Source organism: Lissotriton helveticus, chromosome 4_1 (genome assembly GCF_964261635.1).
Source record: "Lissotriton helveticus chromosome 4_1, aLisHel1.1, whole genome shotgun sequence".
Classification (NCBI taxonomy): domain Eukaryota; kingdom Metazoa; phylum Chordata; class Amphibia; order Caudata; family Salamandridae; genus Lissotriton; species Lissotriton helveticus.
Window position 1 is genome coordinate 1,035,907,310 of NC_136063.1, and position 16,723 is coordinate 1,035,924,032.

Here is a 16,723-nt window from a genome sequence, read left to right on the forward strand (position 1 = left end):
GGAATTCCTATGTGAAAAGGTAAGCAATAAGTAAATGAGGTCTGTATTCTTTCTCCCCCTCAGTAATGAGATCAGCCACAAAATAAACTCTACATACCTCCTAACAACTTATAGGTCGCTTTGTGCTTTGGATCCATGAGGAACATCTTAAAAGAAAACAGTATCAAACAATGTACATGAGATACGGTAGTGTATAGGAGGCAAGAACCACAACACTCCGCTCCTCCTCTGCTTTTGAGAGGAATCCAAATAACCAAGATATACCATATAATCAGTAACACGTAGTTGCGACCACTACCGTGTTCTGAAAGTGAGTGTCATACATGTATTTCCAGAAAAGGTAAGCGGTAACGCGTAGTTGCTTCACTACCACGTTCCACTCCTAGTTCATTGAAACAGAATAGCCAGGAAATCACGGTAACACGTGGATTCGACCACCACCGTGTTCCGCATTAACAAAGGCCCCCACACAGTAACAATCACTACGTACTAATCTTCAGAAAGAAGCCGAAAATGAATGGCAACCATAGCAAGCACCGGAAGAACTTTAGGTGCACAGCAAAACAGAATATCAGCAGCGAGGCGGTGTCTCCGTTCACTAATAACTTAACACCGGAAAACACACAGGAGACGATCCGATCACTGCAAACTGGGAATTAAACAGAGAAGGCTTTTCCGCGAGAGGAGAACAAAACGCCCTCGCTCTCGTAAGTGTCAAACCCGACTCACCGCACAGCCGAGGGAAGAAAACAGGAACCAGAGACAGGCGCGGAGAGCAGCCGCTCACACGCCGAGGAACCGGGGCTCAGAATAACAAGCACCCGGAAGCGCGATTCCTACACTAAAGTACTTCCTGGTTCCCCCCGGAGGTTTATGGGAAACGTAGTTTATGCGGGCAGTGCAGGCGCAGGGCAGCGGAAACCTGACAGTACACCCTCCCCCCTAGCGCCTCCTAGGCCCAGGTCGCAGGGGGAACCTACGATGAAAGGAACGGACAGCTGCAGGGGCATGCACATGCTACACAGGCTCCCAGGAATCATCCTCAGCCGAGTTGCCTTTCCAGGACACCAAGTACCACAAAACCCCCCTGCACCACTTCGAGTTTTTTATGCACCTGACCTCATACTCCACCCCCGCATCCCCGACCACAGGTGGAGGGGCCCGACGCCTAGCATTACGAGCAGGTTTCAAAAGATTACAGTGAAAAACCAGATAAATCCATAATGAACCAGGCAGTCTCAGTTTAAAGGCCACCGGATTGATCCGTTTAATGATAGAGTACGGCCCAATGTAACGGGAATGAAACACACTGCGCAGCTTGAACCTGATATTACGGGTGAATAACCACACCCTGTCGCCCACCTGGTAAGAGGGGCCCGCCACACGGTGTCGGTCCGCCCATTTCTTGTACTCGGCCTTAGCTCTCTTCAAATGCCCCCTTATTTTTTCCATGTAAGGCCTGGATCCTCCGCACTTGTCCCAGAACCGTAGGTTGCAGTGACACCTCTTCAGGCACCTGTACTGGAAGGATACGTGCATCAAACCCATAGGTAACGAGAAACGGAGAAACCCCAACCGAACTATGCCATGCATTGTTATACGCCACCTCAGCCATCCACAACAGAGACACCCATGATTCCTGAGCATCAGCGGCATAACAACGGAGATATTTCTTCAAGGTTTGATTTAACCTTTCCGTTTGTCCGTCTGTCCGAGGGTGAAAACTGGTGGAGAGTGAGGACTGTATATGCATTGCCTGACACCATGCCTTCCAGAACCTGGCAATAAACTGAGGCCCCTTGTCAGACACGATAACCTCAGGCACACCATGCAAGCGGACGATATTGGTAAGCAGCAGTTGAGCCGTTTGACCAGCCGTGGGGAGATTCACGCAAGGGATAAAGTGCCCCAACTTAGTGAGGCTGTCAATGACCACTAAGATGGCCGAATTACCCTGCTCTAATTGTAGTCCGGTGACAAAATCTAAACTGATGTTCTGTCACGGTCTTCTGGGCGAAGGTAAAGGCATCAACAGGCCTTTCTTTTTTCCCGGCATGGTCTTTGCTCGCGCACAGGCCTCACATTGTGCAATCCAGGTGGTCACATCGCTGCTTTCAGTGTCCCACCAAAAATGTCTTTGCATGAGCTGTAGAGTCTTATGTAGGCCTTGATGACCTGCCAATGGAGACACATGACACCACTCAAATGCCTTCCTTTGCAATTCACCCGTGGGAAGGTACAATCTATTGTTCTGAAAAGGAAGACCCTGTTTTAATGTGCGATTCACCCCTTTCGTGGCCCAAAGAATCCAAGCATTATGATCCTTGTTCTTCCAGATGACATCCAAAAAAGAATTGGCCTGAATCACACAAATCACCTTTTCAGGACTCACGATTGCCCTCTTTGTGTCTTCATTCCCGGAATCATCAACCAGATCCCGACGAGATAGAGAGTCAGCTTTAAGATTCTCTGCTCCGGGTCTGAACGTAATCGTGAAGTCGTATTCAGAGAAAAACAGCATCCATCTCATCTGTCTTTGCGTGAGATGTTTGGCAGTCTTCATATACTGAAGATTTCTATGGTCAGTGAAAACAGTGACAGGATACTTGGCCCCCCAGAGGTATTGTCGCCATTCCTGAAAAGCCCTTTTGATCGCTAGCAATTCTTTTTCAGCTATAGTATAGTTCTTTTCGGGTATGCTCAGTTTTTTGGACAAATACGCCACAGGATGGAGTTGTCCTGTGTCCTTATCCCTCTGAGACAAGACAGCTCCTATGGCCTCATCAGAAGCATCAGCTTCCACTACGTAAGGGTGTTCTGGTTGTGGATGAGCCAATATTGGGGCTGTTGTGAATGCTTTTTTCAGATACTCAAAAGCCTCAGTAGCCTCAGAAGTCCACACGAACTTGACTCCTTTTCTGAGCAATCTTGTTAAAGGAACAGCCACCTGGGAGAACCGCAAAATGAACCTGCGATAATAGTTCGCAAAGCCTAAAAAACTTTGTACCTCTTTTACACTGGTGGGCGTAGACCAATCCTGTACAGCCTGTATTTTCCTTTCAGACATTTGCAGCCCCTCCTGATTCAGCAAGACACCTAGGAACTCTACCTTGTCCACGCTGAACTCACATTTACTGAGTTTACAAAACAGTCTATGTTCTCTCAGTCTCTGTAGCACCTCCTTTACATGGCGTGAGTGTGCAGTGGTATCCTGGGAATAAATCAAGATGTTGTCTATATAAACCACCGCACTGATTTGAATTTGAATTTAAAAACATTTATTCAGCGCACTTTTACCCAGCGGTTTCATGGCGCTATGTGTGATGCAGTGGGTAACGGCAGAAGGGAGAGGTTTAAGCAGGGTAAGCTTGCACAAATAGGAGGGTTTTGAGATCCTTCCGGAACTGTAGGTAGGAAGGCGATGTGCGGAGGGCAATAGGAAGAGAGTTCCAGAAAACTGGAGCAAGGACAGCGAACTTCGCTCCACCCGCCCTCTGTTTTTTAAAACGAGGAGTAGCTAAGAGGGCCATATGAGAGGAGCGAAGCTCTCTGCCTGGAAGGTAAGGCATGATAGCAGAGCATATGAACTCAGGGGCAGTACCTGACCTGGCCTGGAAAGTGAGGCAGCCAAGTTTGAAAAGGGCGCGCTCTCTCACCGGCAGCCAGTGTAATGCTTTGAGCAGTGGACTGGCCCGATGGTATTTAGGTAGGCCGTGAATCAGGCGGGCAGCCTGGTTCTGTACCAACTGCAGGCGGTGGATCGCATAAGCAGGGGCCCCATTGTAGATTATGTTGCAATAATCAATGCGGGATAGTACCATGGCCAGCACAATAATTTTTAAAGCAGAGGGGAAAAAGAAACGGGAAACTTTCCAAATAATTCTAAGGGAAAAAAAACAAGAGGAGACCACTGAACCAATTTGTGAATGAACAGAAAGTTGTGAGTTTAAGAGAATCCCAAGGGTTTTAACTTTGGGTACGGGGAGTGGAGGGACACCTAGTGATGGGGCCCAGAAGGAAGGGGACCACGGACTGCAACCACCTCCGGTCAAGACCAACTCGGTCTTGTCCGGGTTGAGTTTGAGGTGGTTGCAGTTCATCCAGTCCTGAATGAACGTCATGACTGACTGAACATTCTGGGCGGATGAAGGTGAATGGGAAAGGTTAAAGATTAGCTGGAGGTCGTCGGCGTAATTAAACACCGTGACCTCCAGCTGCTGTAACATAAAAATAAGGGGGTAAATTTATAAATTAAACAGAAGAGGGGAAAGTGACGAGCCCTGAGGGACCCCGCACTCTACCTTGCGGGAAGCCGCGGTGAAGCCAGCCAAATGGACCGCTTGAGCTCTCCCGGCTAGGAAGGACTCGAGCCACGAGAAGGCCAAGCCCTCTATGCCCGCCGCCCTGACACGGCTGAGAAGAATGGAGTGGTCCACCGTGTCAAAAGCGGCGGACAGATCCAGGAGTATCAGGGCTTGCGGGAGGTTGATGTCAATACCTTCACGTAACTGGTCCATTACTGAAATCACCACCTTCTCCGTAGAGTGCAGGGGTCGAAAGCCAGCTTGACAGGGAGAAAGGCAATGATTTGCCTCTACATGAGTGCTCAAAATAGTCGTGACATGAGTCTCGAGGACTTTTGCTAGGTAGGGCAGGAGGGAGATGGGGCGGTAGTTGGAAGGGGAAGATAAGTCGGCGTCGGTTTTTTTTATAATTGGGATGACAACTGCTGATTTATGTGAGCTGGGGACAGTGCCGTGTATAAGCGAGTCATTAAGAAGGGTCAGGGGCGGGGTGGGGCAGGCTAAGTAGATTTCCCTAAGGATATGGGCTGGGGCGAAATCCAGGGGGGAACCTGATTTAACCCGACAGAGCAGCGGGGGAAGTGTATCATTGGTTAGCAGCGGGAAAGTGGTCAGTTTAGAGCCTGTGGGGGGTGGGGAGGGATTGACAAATGTAGGGGGGGGCAGGGGAATGTTAAGTTTAATTTTAGCAACTTTATCAATAAAAAACTCGTTGAGCGAGTTACAGAGGAACTGGGAAGGGGGAATGGTGGCCGTAGCTCTGCCGGATGATGCCAGTTCGTGGACAGTAGAGAAGATTTCCTTCGAATGAGACTCTGCTGCCATTATCCTGTTCGTATAAAACTCAGTTTTCGCCGCGAGGATGCCCTTTTTGTAAACTTGTAAAACGGACAGATAGGCTGTCTTTTGCTCAGGGCTATAAGTTCTTCTCCAGGCTTGCTCGGCCCTCCGTGCCGCTAGTTTCTTTTCTTTTAGATCTGGAGTGAACCAGCGATTGGCAGCATGGGCTCGCTTGACTGTGAGCCGCCTTAGGGGGGCAAATTCATCACCTGCCAGAGTCAGCCAGTTGTTAATAGCGGCCAGCTGGGAAGTAGCTGCAAGGCCAGAGAGGTCTGGGCTGGTTTTGGCCAAGGTCGAGCAGAGAGAAGGCATGTCGGTTTTGCCCCATTTCCTGACCCAAGTGTTCTTGGGGAGCTGAGGTTTAGCCATAGGGGCTAAAGCAAGAGAAAAGGTGATGATGGAATGATCTGACCAGGAACAGGGGGCTATTATGGGGGATGTGGACGGGACATTTAATGCCCAAATTTGATCTAACGTATGGCCATGTGAGTGAGTAGAGCTGTGAACAAGTGATGAAAAGTTTAGGCTGACCATGAGGTTAGTGAACTCCTTGGATTGGGGGCTCTCGGCAGGGTCATTGGGCCAAAAGTTAAGGTCCCCCAGGACTAGTACTGATGAGTTGTTAATCACCAGAGTAGCCAAGAGGGTCTGGATACTTGAGAGAAAAGAGGGGGTAGATTGAGGAGGACGGTAAATTAAAACAAAAGTAAGGGGTGCCTGGTGAGAAGTCGAACGGGCTAGAAGATAGTCTACATCAGGGATAGGAGGGGAGGAAAGAATCTGAAAGCTGAAGTCAGTACGAGCTATTAGGGCCACTCCTCCGCCCCGCCTGCCTTCTAAACGATCCGCCTGGATGGCGGAGTAAGTAGGTGGTAAAGCGACTAGCGCATTGGGCAGTGAGTCTGCCTTGAACCAGGTCTCTGTCAGGAATAAGAGATCTGGTGCATGGGTGTCGATGTAATCAAAGAGTTCGTACTGGTGAGTGACCGCAGACCTGGTATTTAAGAGTGTAGCAGAGGTGCTAAATACAGGAACAAGGGGGACTACATTCTTTTTTCCTCAGGCCATGCCGTTTTGGCCACCAACCTGTTGAACCTGGTCAAGTAAGTTATGAGGTCCGATCTACCTTGTTTTAATTCCAAGAGTTCTCTGTCTGCACTCAATGTGGTAGCCCTTCTGTTAAACACCTTCTCAAACTCTGTGCGAAACGCCGACCAATCGGACAGAATAGGATCGTCGTTCCTTACCAATGGCACAGGCCAGTTAGCTGCATCACCTACCAGATACGATATTGCAAATGCCACTCTCGAATGGTTGTTCGGAAAAGAAGCTGGCTTGCATGAAAAATGGAGCATTATCTGCGTCAGGAATACCTGAGTCTTTGCTGGATCCCCTGAATACCTTTCAGGACTAGCTAAAGGAATAGGGGGGGGGGACAGTAACCTGAACCTGTGTCGAGGAAGCATCAAAGGGATTCCGAGACAGTCTATCCACTTTCTCTCGTAGAGCAGTGGCTTCGGCTTTGGAAGCGGCCAACTCTTGTTGGACCAAAAGCAAAGCCTGCATGACATCATCCATGGTAGCCATTACGCAACAACTGGACCAGGCAGAGTAACGTTCGTGGGCTTGTTATTCTGTCAGGTTTATCTCCACGGGATCCAGTTGTTGCACTAATGGTTCCACCTCCAAATGTCACCAACACCCTGAAGTGTAAACACAAGGTGTTCGAGTCATTAGGCGAGGGAGAAAAATAACAAACTAAAATAATAAAGCAAGGGAAGGGAAAAGGAAAGGGTCTGCATGGAAAGGATGCCTGTAACAAAAAACAAGACACATTCAGTAAGAGCTGTACATGAACAACATGCTACACTAAGAAGGTCTCGCTATAAATGCACATAGATACCTGCATGTACTTTGGAGTAAGGACCATTGCTCATGAACCCAAAACCACTACTCCAACACAATCTGTGGGAATTCCTATGTGAAAAGGTAAGCAATAAGTAAATGAGGTCTGTATTCTTTCTCCCCCTCAGTAATGAGATCAGCCACAAAATAAACTCTACATACCTCCTAACAACTTATAGGTCGCTTTGTGCTTTGGATCCATGAGGACTAAGAGGAAGGGATCCCAGTGTATACAGGGAGCAATTAAATACAATTCAAATGAGTTAATCAAAAACAATTATTTTGATCCGCAAAGTTTTTATTCACAGTGGGATCCGGTGTATTGAATATACGTAGCATAACATACAATCAACTGTATTGAAGGTCATACAGTGCCCCAGGAAGGGAAAAGGGGAAGTGATAGTGAATAGGTAAGGGAAGTGATGGGATTACGTGACAGTAAAATCAATCCTTCAAAGACCAGTTCATGCTATAATTAGTATAGCAACAGCTGCCATAAAACATGGCGATATCGTTTGAAAAGAGGCATACAACACAAGGTACAGTGTATATACAAAATATTGGCGTGTGGTTGCCGTAATTGAAAAAACAGTCGACGTTTCGACCCTCTGAAGTTGCAGGACAGTTTAACCTTGCTGTGGGGTCTTCATCAGGACGAGGGGGTGGGGCAGGGGACCTAATGAAAGTATAATAAATTAAAGTTAGAGGGTTGCTACTCCTGCCTCTAATTATCACATAGGTAGAGACGGACAAAATCCAGGATAAAATCTGTTAGATAGTTAATTATAAAAAAAATGGAATCTGTCAAGTTCCGGCAAATCCGAAACATAGAACAGGGTAAAACCTTATTAATTGCGGAAAATAGGGCGCTTGAGTAGGAAAATCAGCATGGTACATGGCGGCCCACCACTCGCAAAAGGCATACAATAAAGGGAACTGCTACTACAAAATAAAGATGGAGTCTAAGATTGAGGGCTAACAAATAGCGAGAGTCCAGAAGCTGAAAAAATGAGAAACATACCACAGGGTCAAAAGTCCGCCGTGTGGTCTTAATTAGGAAATGGAAGACAATGGAGCTGCATCTGCAATGATGAGCGTACATTAATTACATATCTGTATTAAAAGTGGACAGTCATTCGGGAAAATTACAACAATGTCCGATTGGGGACAGTGAAATGGTGCTTACCGATGGTCGCGTCCTGTATAGTATCAGGATTCGGTAAGTTCAGGCATCGTAGGGAATGTATCCATGAGGAACATCTTAAAAGAAAACAGTATCAAACAATGTACATGAGATACGGTAGTGTGTAGGAGGCAAGAACCACAACACTCCGCTCCTCCTCTGCTTTTGAGAGGAATCCAAATAACCAAGATATACCATATAATCAGTAACACGTAGTTGCGACCACTACCATGTTCTGAAAGTGAGTGTCATACATGTATTTCCAGAAAAGGTAAGCGGTAACGCGTAGTTGCTTCACTACCACGTTCCACTCCCAGTTCATTGAAACAGAATAGCCAGGAAATCACGGTAACACGTGGATTCGACCACCACCGTGTTCCGCAATAACAAAGGCCCCCACACAGTAACAATCAATACGTACTAATCTTCAGAAAGAAGCCGAAAATGAATGGCAACCATAGCAAGCACCGGAAGAACTTTAGGTGCACAGCAAAACAGAATATCAGCAGCGAGGCGGTGTCTCCATTCACTAATAACTTAACACCGGAAAACACACAGGAGAAGATCCGATCACTGCAAACTGGGAATTAAACAGAGAAGGCTTTTCCGCGAGAGGAGAACAAAACGCCCTCGCTCTCGTAAGTGTCAAACCCGACTCACCGCACAGCCGAGGGAGGAAAACAGGAACCAGGGACAGGCGCGCAGAGCAGCCGCTCACACGCCGAGGAACCGGGGCTCAGAATAACAAGCACCCGGAAGCGGGATTCCTACACTAAAGTACTTCCTGGTTCCCCCCGGAGGTTCATGGGAAACAAAGTTTATGCGGGCAGTGCAGGCCGCAGGGCAGCGGAAACCTGACACAGTTGGCCGATATGATTATAATGCTGCAGAAGTCGTGCTGCAAGGGGTACCATAATTAAGGCAAAAAGAAGAAGAGAGTGGGGCATCCCTGGCGTGTGCCTCAGGTAAGAAAAATTGGGGAGGAGGTATGTCCGTTAATCAAAACCTTCGCTGTGGGCAGGGTGTAAAGGAGCCGGATCCACGATATGAAACCCACAGGAAGACCCATATTCTGTAGAATGGTAGAAAGGTAATCCTACACTGAATCGAAGGCCTTGGATGCATCAAGGAATACAGGCACCAACTTCATTCTGGGATCTACAGCCTGCAGAATAGAGAACAATGTTCTGAGATTATGAGCGGTGGCCGTTCCCAGAATAAATCCAGATTGGTCTGGAAGTACAAGCGTGTCCATAAGCAGACAGAGACGGTTTGCCAACAACTTAGTCAGGATTTTGGTATCCATATAAATAAGGGATAACGGCCTATAAGATTCGCACCGATCAACAGGTTTGCCCAATTTCAGTAATGACGTAATCAACGCCTCTCACATTGAGGCAGGTAAAATCAGCACCTCTTGGGCTTCCAGGAAAACCTCCTTCAGTATGGGGAGCAACTGATCAAGATACATGTTGTAAAAGTATATGGGAGGGCTGTCGGAGCCAGGAGCCGTCGACAACGCCATTTGCATTATAGCTTCCCACAGCTCATCATCTTCTAATGGAGCTGCTAAAAACTCATGCTGGGAGTCTCCTAGCCAGCCAAGAGTGTTGTCCTGTAAATAAGGACCGAAGTCAGGGGGAGAGGAGCATTGTGAGCTATATAATTCCTTAAAATATGTAACAAATACATTAAGTATATCAGAGCTATCTCTGTGTCGTACCCCGTTGCTGTCCACCACATCCAGTACATAACTGGAAAATCTATGTTTCCTAATAGCATTCCCCCTCCCCGTATCTGCAGGCAGTGAAGTATTTACCTCTGAAATTCACTTCCCTAGATGCAGTGTCAGTGTAGTTGCTGAGTTTCTCATGGAGTGTAGCTCGTTGGATGTTGGAGTTAGTCACCAACATATTTGTTTCTAGTTACTTTAAGTCGAGTTCCAGGCTACACAATCTGTTCCTGCTGTCACGGAGCACTCCAAAAATCTTTGATATGCACAGACCCCTGACCGTAACTTTGAAAGCCACACAGAGAATGCCCAAGTCATCGACAGAACCCTTATTTCTAGCAAAAAAAGCTGTGATCTCCTCCCTAACTCCAGGTGAAACACAGTGTCCAGTAGCGCCTCGGGTATGAGCCTCTAGCAATGTGGGATGAAAATAGAGTTGGGGGTAGTAGTTCAAGGTATACCGGTGCATGGTGACAGTGCGTGCGTGCAAGGTGGGTAGCGCAGCAGATACAGGGTGTCACTCCCCCGGCGCAGACCCAATAGTCCAGCCTCTACCACGTGGAGTGCCCTGCCGTATATAGAAGGTACCGTCTCTGTATGTGGGATGAACATATCTCCATGCCTCCACAAGCCCATGTTCCTCAAACAGGCTAGATAAAGTCTTGTGAGTGTTAGTATAATGGTGAGTAAGGGGGTTGGGGCGATCCATGGAAGGGCAAAGAGCAGTATTGAAGTCCACACCCCATATGACATGCGTGGACCCTATTTTAAGTATTTGTCCCCATAGGGCGATGAAATAGTCAGGGTCATCTGTATTAGGTCCGTAACTGCAAGCTAAAGTATCAGATTGTTAGGCTAACGTACCCCAAAGTATACAGCTGCGGCCAACAAAGTCACTATATGTGCCTCCCACTATGAATGGTGTGTTCTTCGTTATTAGGATAAGCGTACCGCATGAGTAAGTGGAATAGGAGGAGTATACACGTATAGAGGACCATCTCGTGCCAAAGAAGGGAGGGCGCCTAGGGTCCATATGTGTTTCCTGGAGCATAGCTATTTGTATTTGGTGCCTGTCTAGATAAGCTAATATCTGTCTGCATTTGCGAGGGTCGCGAAGTCCCCTGACGTTCCATGTAAGCAATTTAATGCAAGGAAGATCTGCTTGTGTCAGTGCTGCAGGTGTAATATTGTTGTAACTTGAATCCATACATGTCGTAGGAAGTGTATCTGTTCACAGGATAATGGCTCTGTCCAGCTGCAATTGTCCAATATGTACGAATATAGAAGAAAGAAATCCCATCCCATATCCTCTCCCCTGCAATAAGCCTCTGCAACAAATAGTACTCGCAAACATTCAATGCAACCCATTCCACCCCCATCGACAACGGCACCCAATCGTGCCGGCATATTATAACCCACCCAAAAAACGCAAACAAAAACAGCCGGCTTATTGTGGCCAATTGAGTCCAACAAAGCAGAAGCAATTTGTAACATTGGAAAACATAAGGAAAAAAACAGCAAAATAGGGGAGCTCCCATGGGGGCGCCAGGTGGGCAGTAGTCCCTTCCCTGACCAATCTCTAACTGTGTCCCAGCCCCAGGGTGTCAACCCATACAGGCAAAGATTGGTATAAGGGGGAAGGGTGCTTGGCGAGTTGGCAGTTACATCCCCTAACATGCAGCGTGCAATACAAAAACATAATTTGGTTCACAGTCAATGAAAGAACCTCCCAAGGCACTTATCTGTTCATGAGTCTGTTATGGAGTGTTGGCATGGCAGAAGACAAGACGGCGAGAGATCTATCCACTGCAAGGCATTGAGACAGATATTCATCAATGCCTCATCCCACAGAAGGTGTGCAGCTTTGGGAGCAAACTCAGCATACATTCGGTGGACATCCTGTGCATAGTCAGTCAGTGGCTGGGGAAGGTGATCTGGAGGTGCAGTCCCGGTGTAAAGAACGTCTCGAGATGGTTTTAGGAAACGTGTCTACCTGTTGCGGATTCGTAGAAAAGACATGCTTGCCATTGTGTGTAATCTGTAGTTGCGCGGGGTATAGAAGAGCATATTCTATCTAGGCCTTCCAGTCTTTTTACTTAACAGCAAGGAATTTACGACGCGCCTCCTGCACCGCCAGTGTAAAGTTTGGATAAATGGAATTTCCGTCGAATTGTAGCGGCTTCAACTCGCGGGCATTCTGGAGTGCCACATCGAGGTCTCCGTAATTTTGGAGTCTAGCAATGATGGGCCTCGGGCCTCTCCTTGTGGGGGGCATGGGCCTAAGAATCGATGTGCACGTTCAACCTCCAAATGAGGCGAAAAAGACTCTGCACCAAAGGAACCTTTCAGAAGACGCTCAATGTATTCCTCCATACGCCCTGTATTTGTGCTTTCCGAGATACCTAGTATGAGGAAGTTGTTGCGGCGGCTCCTAGCTTCAATGTCTTCATTCTTAGCTGCAAAGACCTTTAGAAGTTTATCCATTTGCATGACTTGAGACTGCATCCGATAAGTGACGTCCTCATTTTCAGATATGCGGCATTCTGCCTCCTTTAATTGCCCATCATGCTTGTCAACCTTTTGCACTAAAAAATGTAGGCGATTATTCATAGGGTCCATCTTATCAGATAAGTCTGATAGGCTATGTTGTACAGCTAGGAGCAGAGGTGGATCTCATCGCAGCCTTCTTGGACTCAAAGGTTAAGCGAGGTTGGCGCCCATCAGGCTTACGCATCGCAGTCGCTGGACCCGCAGACAACTCCACAGCTCGACCAGGTGAATTTTTGTCAAGTGGGAGCAGGTGTATGCAGGTCTGCACTAAAAAACAAAGGTCTGCCATAACTGGCAGTGGGCTGTTTACATTAGGGTGACAGTGTAAAGGGCAGCCTATGAGTGTCTCTCCAAGTAAGCAGAGATACACTCAAGCCTCTGTGGCAGTGATAAGGCCCAGCACACTGGGTAGCGCTGGCGATGGCAGGTGCAAGTCACACCGAGGCCCAGGGTCACGTGTAGTGGGCAGCAGGCAGTGAGACGCGCCCCAAGGGAATGTAAAGGCAGCGCCGGTATACGTGCAGAGGAACAGGCAGGAGGCAAGTGGCAGCGGGATCTATAGTGTGCAGCGCAGCGTGCACACACCTCGCTGGTGAAAGGGTGATGGGGCCAATAAATAGTCAAGTGCCCCCATAGGAAGTACTCACGGGTCCACCATGCCCCTCTGATCGTGATCAGAGAGCACGTCTTATGTCAGCGGTGAGCGACCCCCGCTGTCACGCAAACCGTTCCACCGCCCGCAAGGAGCGCAATCCTCCGAGGCAGTGATGACAGCAGCCGCTATGGAGGCGAGACGGTGTGGGAGCCCCCAGCCGAGTCGAGGTTCCAGGGCAAGGGGAAGGTGCAGCATCCTTCAAAAGAGATAATGCCGGGCCTCCTCGGTCTGCGCCACTGTCCTTGACAAGTCCAGATCTTCGCAAATGAGGATAGCGACAGCAGTATCATGAGTGGTGTAGCAGGTGAGAGGTGGGTGGGAGGCAGCAGGGCCGCTAGTCCTTCCAGGCAATAGAAAAAAGGCCTATCACCTCGTGGTAGGCTTCGGAGCTTGAGTAGTTGCGGCAGACGCGTCAGGGCTCCAGCAGGCGCACCCAACGTAAACCCCGCAATGCTCTCCCCTCCACAGTCCGATCCAGGAAGCCTCTGGAGCCACAGTTTTTGCCTCAAGGGGAGAGGAGATCACAAGAATCAGTTAGATAGCAAAATATATTACACCACCATGGTAGAAGTCAGGATTATTTGCGGATAAGGTCGCCAAGCGTCCCGAGCCTCACAGGTATGCGGCCATCTTGGATGTGCGCCACTTGGCGTCCCCAGCTGGCAGAGTAGTCTGGCTGCCGAATTTTGGACCACTTGCAGCTTATGACGCACTTCCTTACTTGCGCCCAGATATAGCACATTTCCGTGGTCCAGTCTAGACAGTCTGGATGACGTTTTTTGTGTGGAAGGCGGAAGCATCCAGAGAATTTTTCTGAGCCAATTTAAAATAGTAAAACAGATAGAGGCGGCCTTAACTACTTGTGGCTTCATAGACAGCTGGTCGTCAATGATAATGCCAAGGTTGCGAGCCAATTGTGAAGGGAGGGGGAGATCACCCATTTGAGGTGGCCAGTGTTGGGGGCCCAAAGAGTTTTTTTTCCACCAAAAATGAGGAGTTCCATTATCCCACCATTCAGTTTCAGTTTGTAAGCGTGCATCCAGTCGGCTATCTTTTTTAGCCCCAGCTGAAAGGATGATCCCTTAGCAATCTCTTTGGAAGATAAAGAGGAAACAAACTTGGTGCCATCCCGATAGGAATATATTGCCAGCCCCGCTTCTTCTGCTATCACAGCCAAAAGGCTGACATAGATGTTGAAAGGCAGTGGGCTAAGTATGGAGCCCTGAGGGACTCCATATGGAGCGGTATGAATCTGAGAGTCAGCGATTGAGGAGAAGACCTGAAAGGCCCTGTCAGACAAAAAACTGGAAAGACACTTGAGTGCTGAGCCGACATTGCCCTTCGACTGTAGAATTTGTAAAAGAGACAAATGGGATACAGTGTTGAACGCAGCACTCAAGTCCAGTAAAATGAGTGCCACAGTGTCTCCCTTGTCGAGATGCTGGCGAATAGTCTCAGTCACTCCCAAAAGTGTGGACTCCATAGAAAAGCCAGCTCTGAAACCCGATTGGGGAGGATCTAAAATGTTCTGTAGATCAACAAACTTTGTCACCTGAAGGTTAATGTGTTTTTTTTCAAGAATTTTGGAAAAAACTTGAAGTAGGGAAATAGGTTGGAAATTAGATAGGACCTCTGGATCAGAGTTCGCCTTTTTTAACAAAGGAAGGACCATGGCATGTTTCCAGGCCATTGGAACCTTTGCTTCACTTAGCGATGAGTTGAGGAATTCCATGATGTTACTGAGTATAGGGAGATCCTGTTTCTGCAGCAAGGAAGCTGGAAGAGGATCCTTAGGAGAACCAGATTTAATACTAGTTAAAATACTAAAAAAGGAGGAAAAGTCAAGGGGTGCCCATTCCTCGATCCCCATTTATCTTGAAAGTCCTCCTGCGGCCGAGGCAACGACGCGCCATAGCAATGTAGGGCAGAAATATTGGGTTGTTGATCTTCAGTGGTAGTAATATTATTAAATTTGGAGTAAATCTTACTGATTTTGTTAACAAAAAATTCTGCCAGATCATCACAGTGTTTAGAGTCAAGTCCCGGAGGCTCAGGTTGACAAGCAGCACCTGACAGTTCCCTCACTACATTAAACAGAACTTTAGGGCAGTTTTGAGACAACAAAATGGTGTGATTAGCATGCTCAGTCTGAGCAGTATTGCATAAAGCAGGATAGCTATTTAGAGATAATTTGTACGTGGCTTTAGCAGCCAGTTCATAGTTTTTCCTCCAACGCGTTTCTAAAATTTTGCATTTGGTTTTTTCTAGCTTAAGACTTTCGGAAAGCCAAGGGGCAGGGGGGCGATGGTAATCCAGTTTCTTGTTGGACAGTGGGAGGCATGCGTCAATCGATGACGTCAGCCAGTTATGAATAATATCAGTATCATCTCTATGAGTTACAGCGATAACAGGTATGGTGTTATTAAGATGGAGGCTCAAGTAGTTAGCATCTAGTTTTTTCCAGTTTCTCTATTTCCTGGACCCCAGATGGATAGAGGAGTTATCATGACATATTTCGTGTTTAACCTTAAATTCCACCAGAAAGTGGTCCGACCAGGAAATGGGAGTGACGGTCTGGCCCGACACAGTGGCTAAATTGGAAAAATAGGGTCTAATAAGTGTCCTGCCTTATGGGTAGGGCCAGAGTTGTGAAGAGAAATATTCATTGCAGCCAAACCAGCAATGAGAGTGGTGCTAGTGGTGCAGGATGCTTCATTAAAATGTAAGTTGAGATCACCTAAGATCATAAAATTGGTGGTTTTTAATAATGAAGGAGCAATAGAATCAGGGAATGCAGCTGCCCATGGCCCTGCCGGTACAGGTTGGCGGCAAATTAGCCTCCCTGAAAGAGTGAAGTTAGAGGAGAGTAAAAGTTTTAACAGACTGGCTTCACAGTCCTTATAGCATAAATCCTCCCATTTGCAGGTATAGGAGGTTTTAAAAATTATTGCTATGCCTCGCCAATTTTTTCTTTAAGATTCTTGCCGAGAAACATATAGTTGGGAGGTAGAGCAAAAGCAATATCAGGTCCGAGCTCTCATTGAGCCAGGTCTCTGTTAGAAAGATGGCATCAGGTTGAGAATCAACCAAGAGGTCATGAATATCTCCCTTGTGCTTGGGGAGTGACCTACAATTAAGACTGAGGAAAGAAAATTCAGTACAGGGAGCGACACCCTTATAGGCCAGACATGGCGTCATGTTATACTTGTTCCATGTAGACCCCTTATGGGACTGTGTTGTAAAGGTATAGCCACAACAGCAGCAGTTCGAAGAAACTGTATCAGGATTAAGAGGTGAGCAGTTGGGGCCAGGCTTAGGCCGAAGAGCATATAAAGCTTTAAGAGAGTAACATTTCTTATTGTTTAAAATTGGAGCAGGGGTTCTGGCCCCAGGCCCCATTCAGCCGCGGACGGGCGCAGACGGGCTTGCCTTTGGCGTGCCCGCTGCACATGTCCGCTGCGCGAAGCTGCCAGCGTTTGAATTTAAGGTCTGCCTCCCCCACCTCTAGCCCGGAAGTGAACCTCCCGAGCGCTCCCTCCACAGCAAACGGGAAA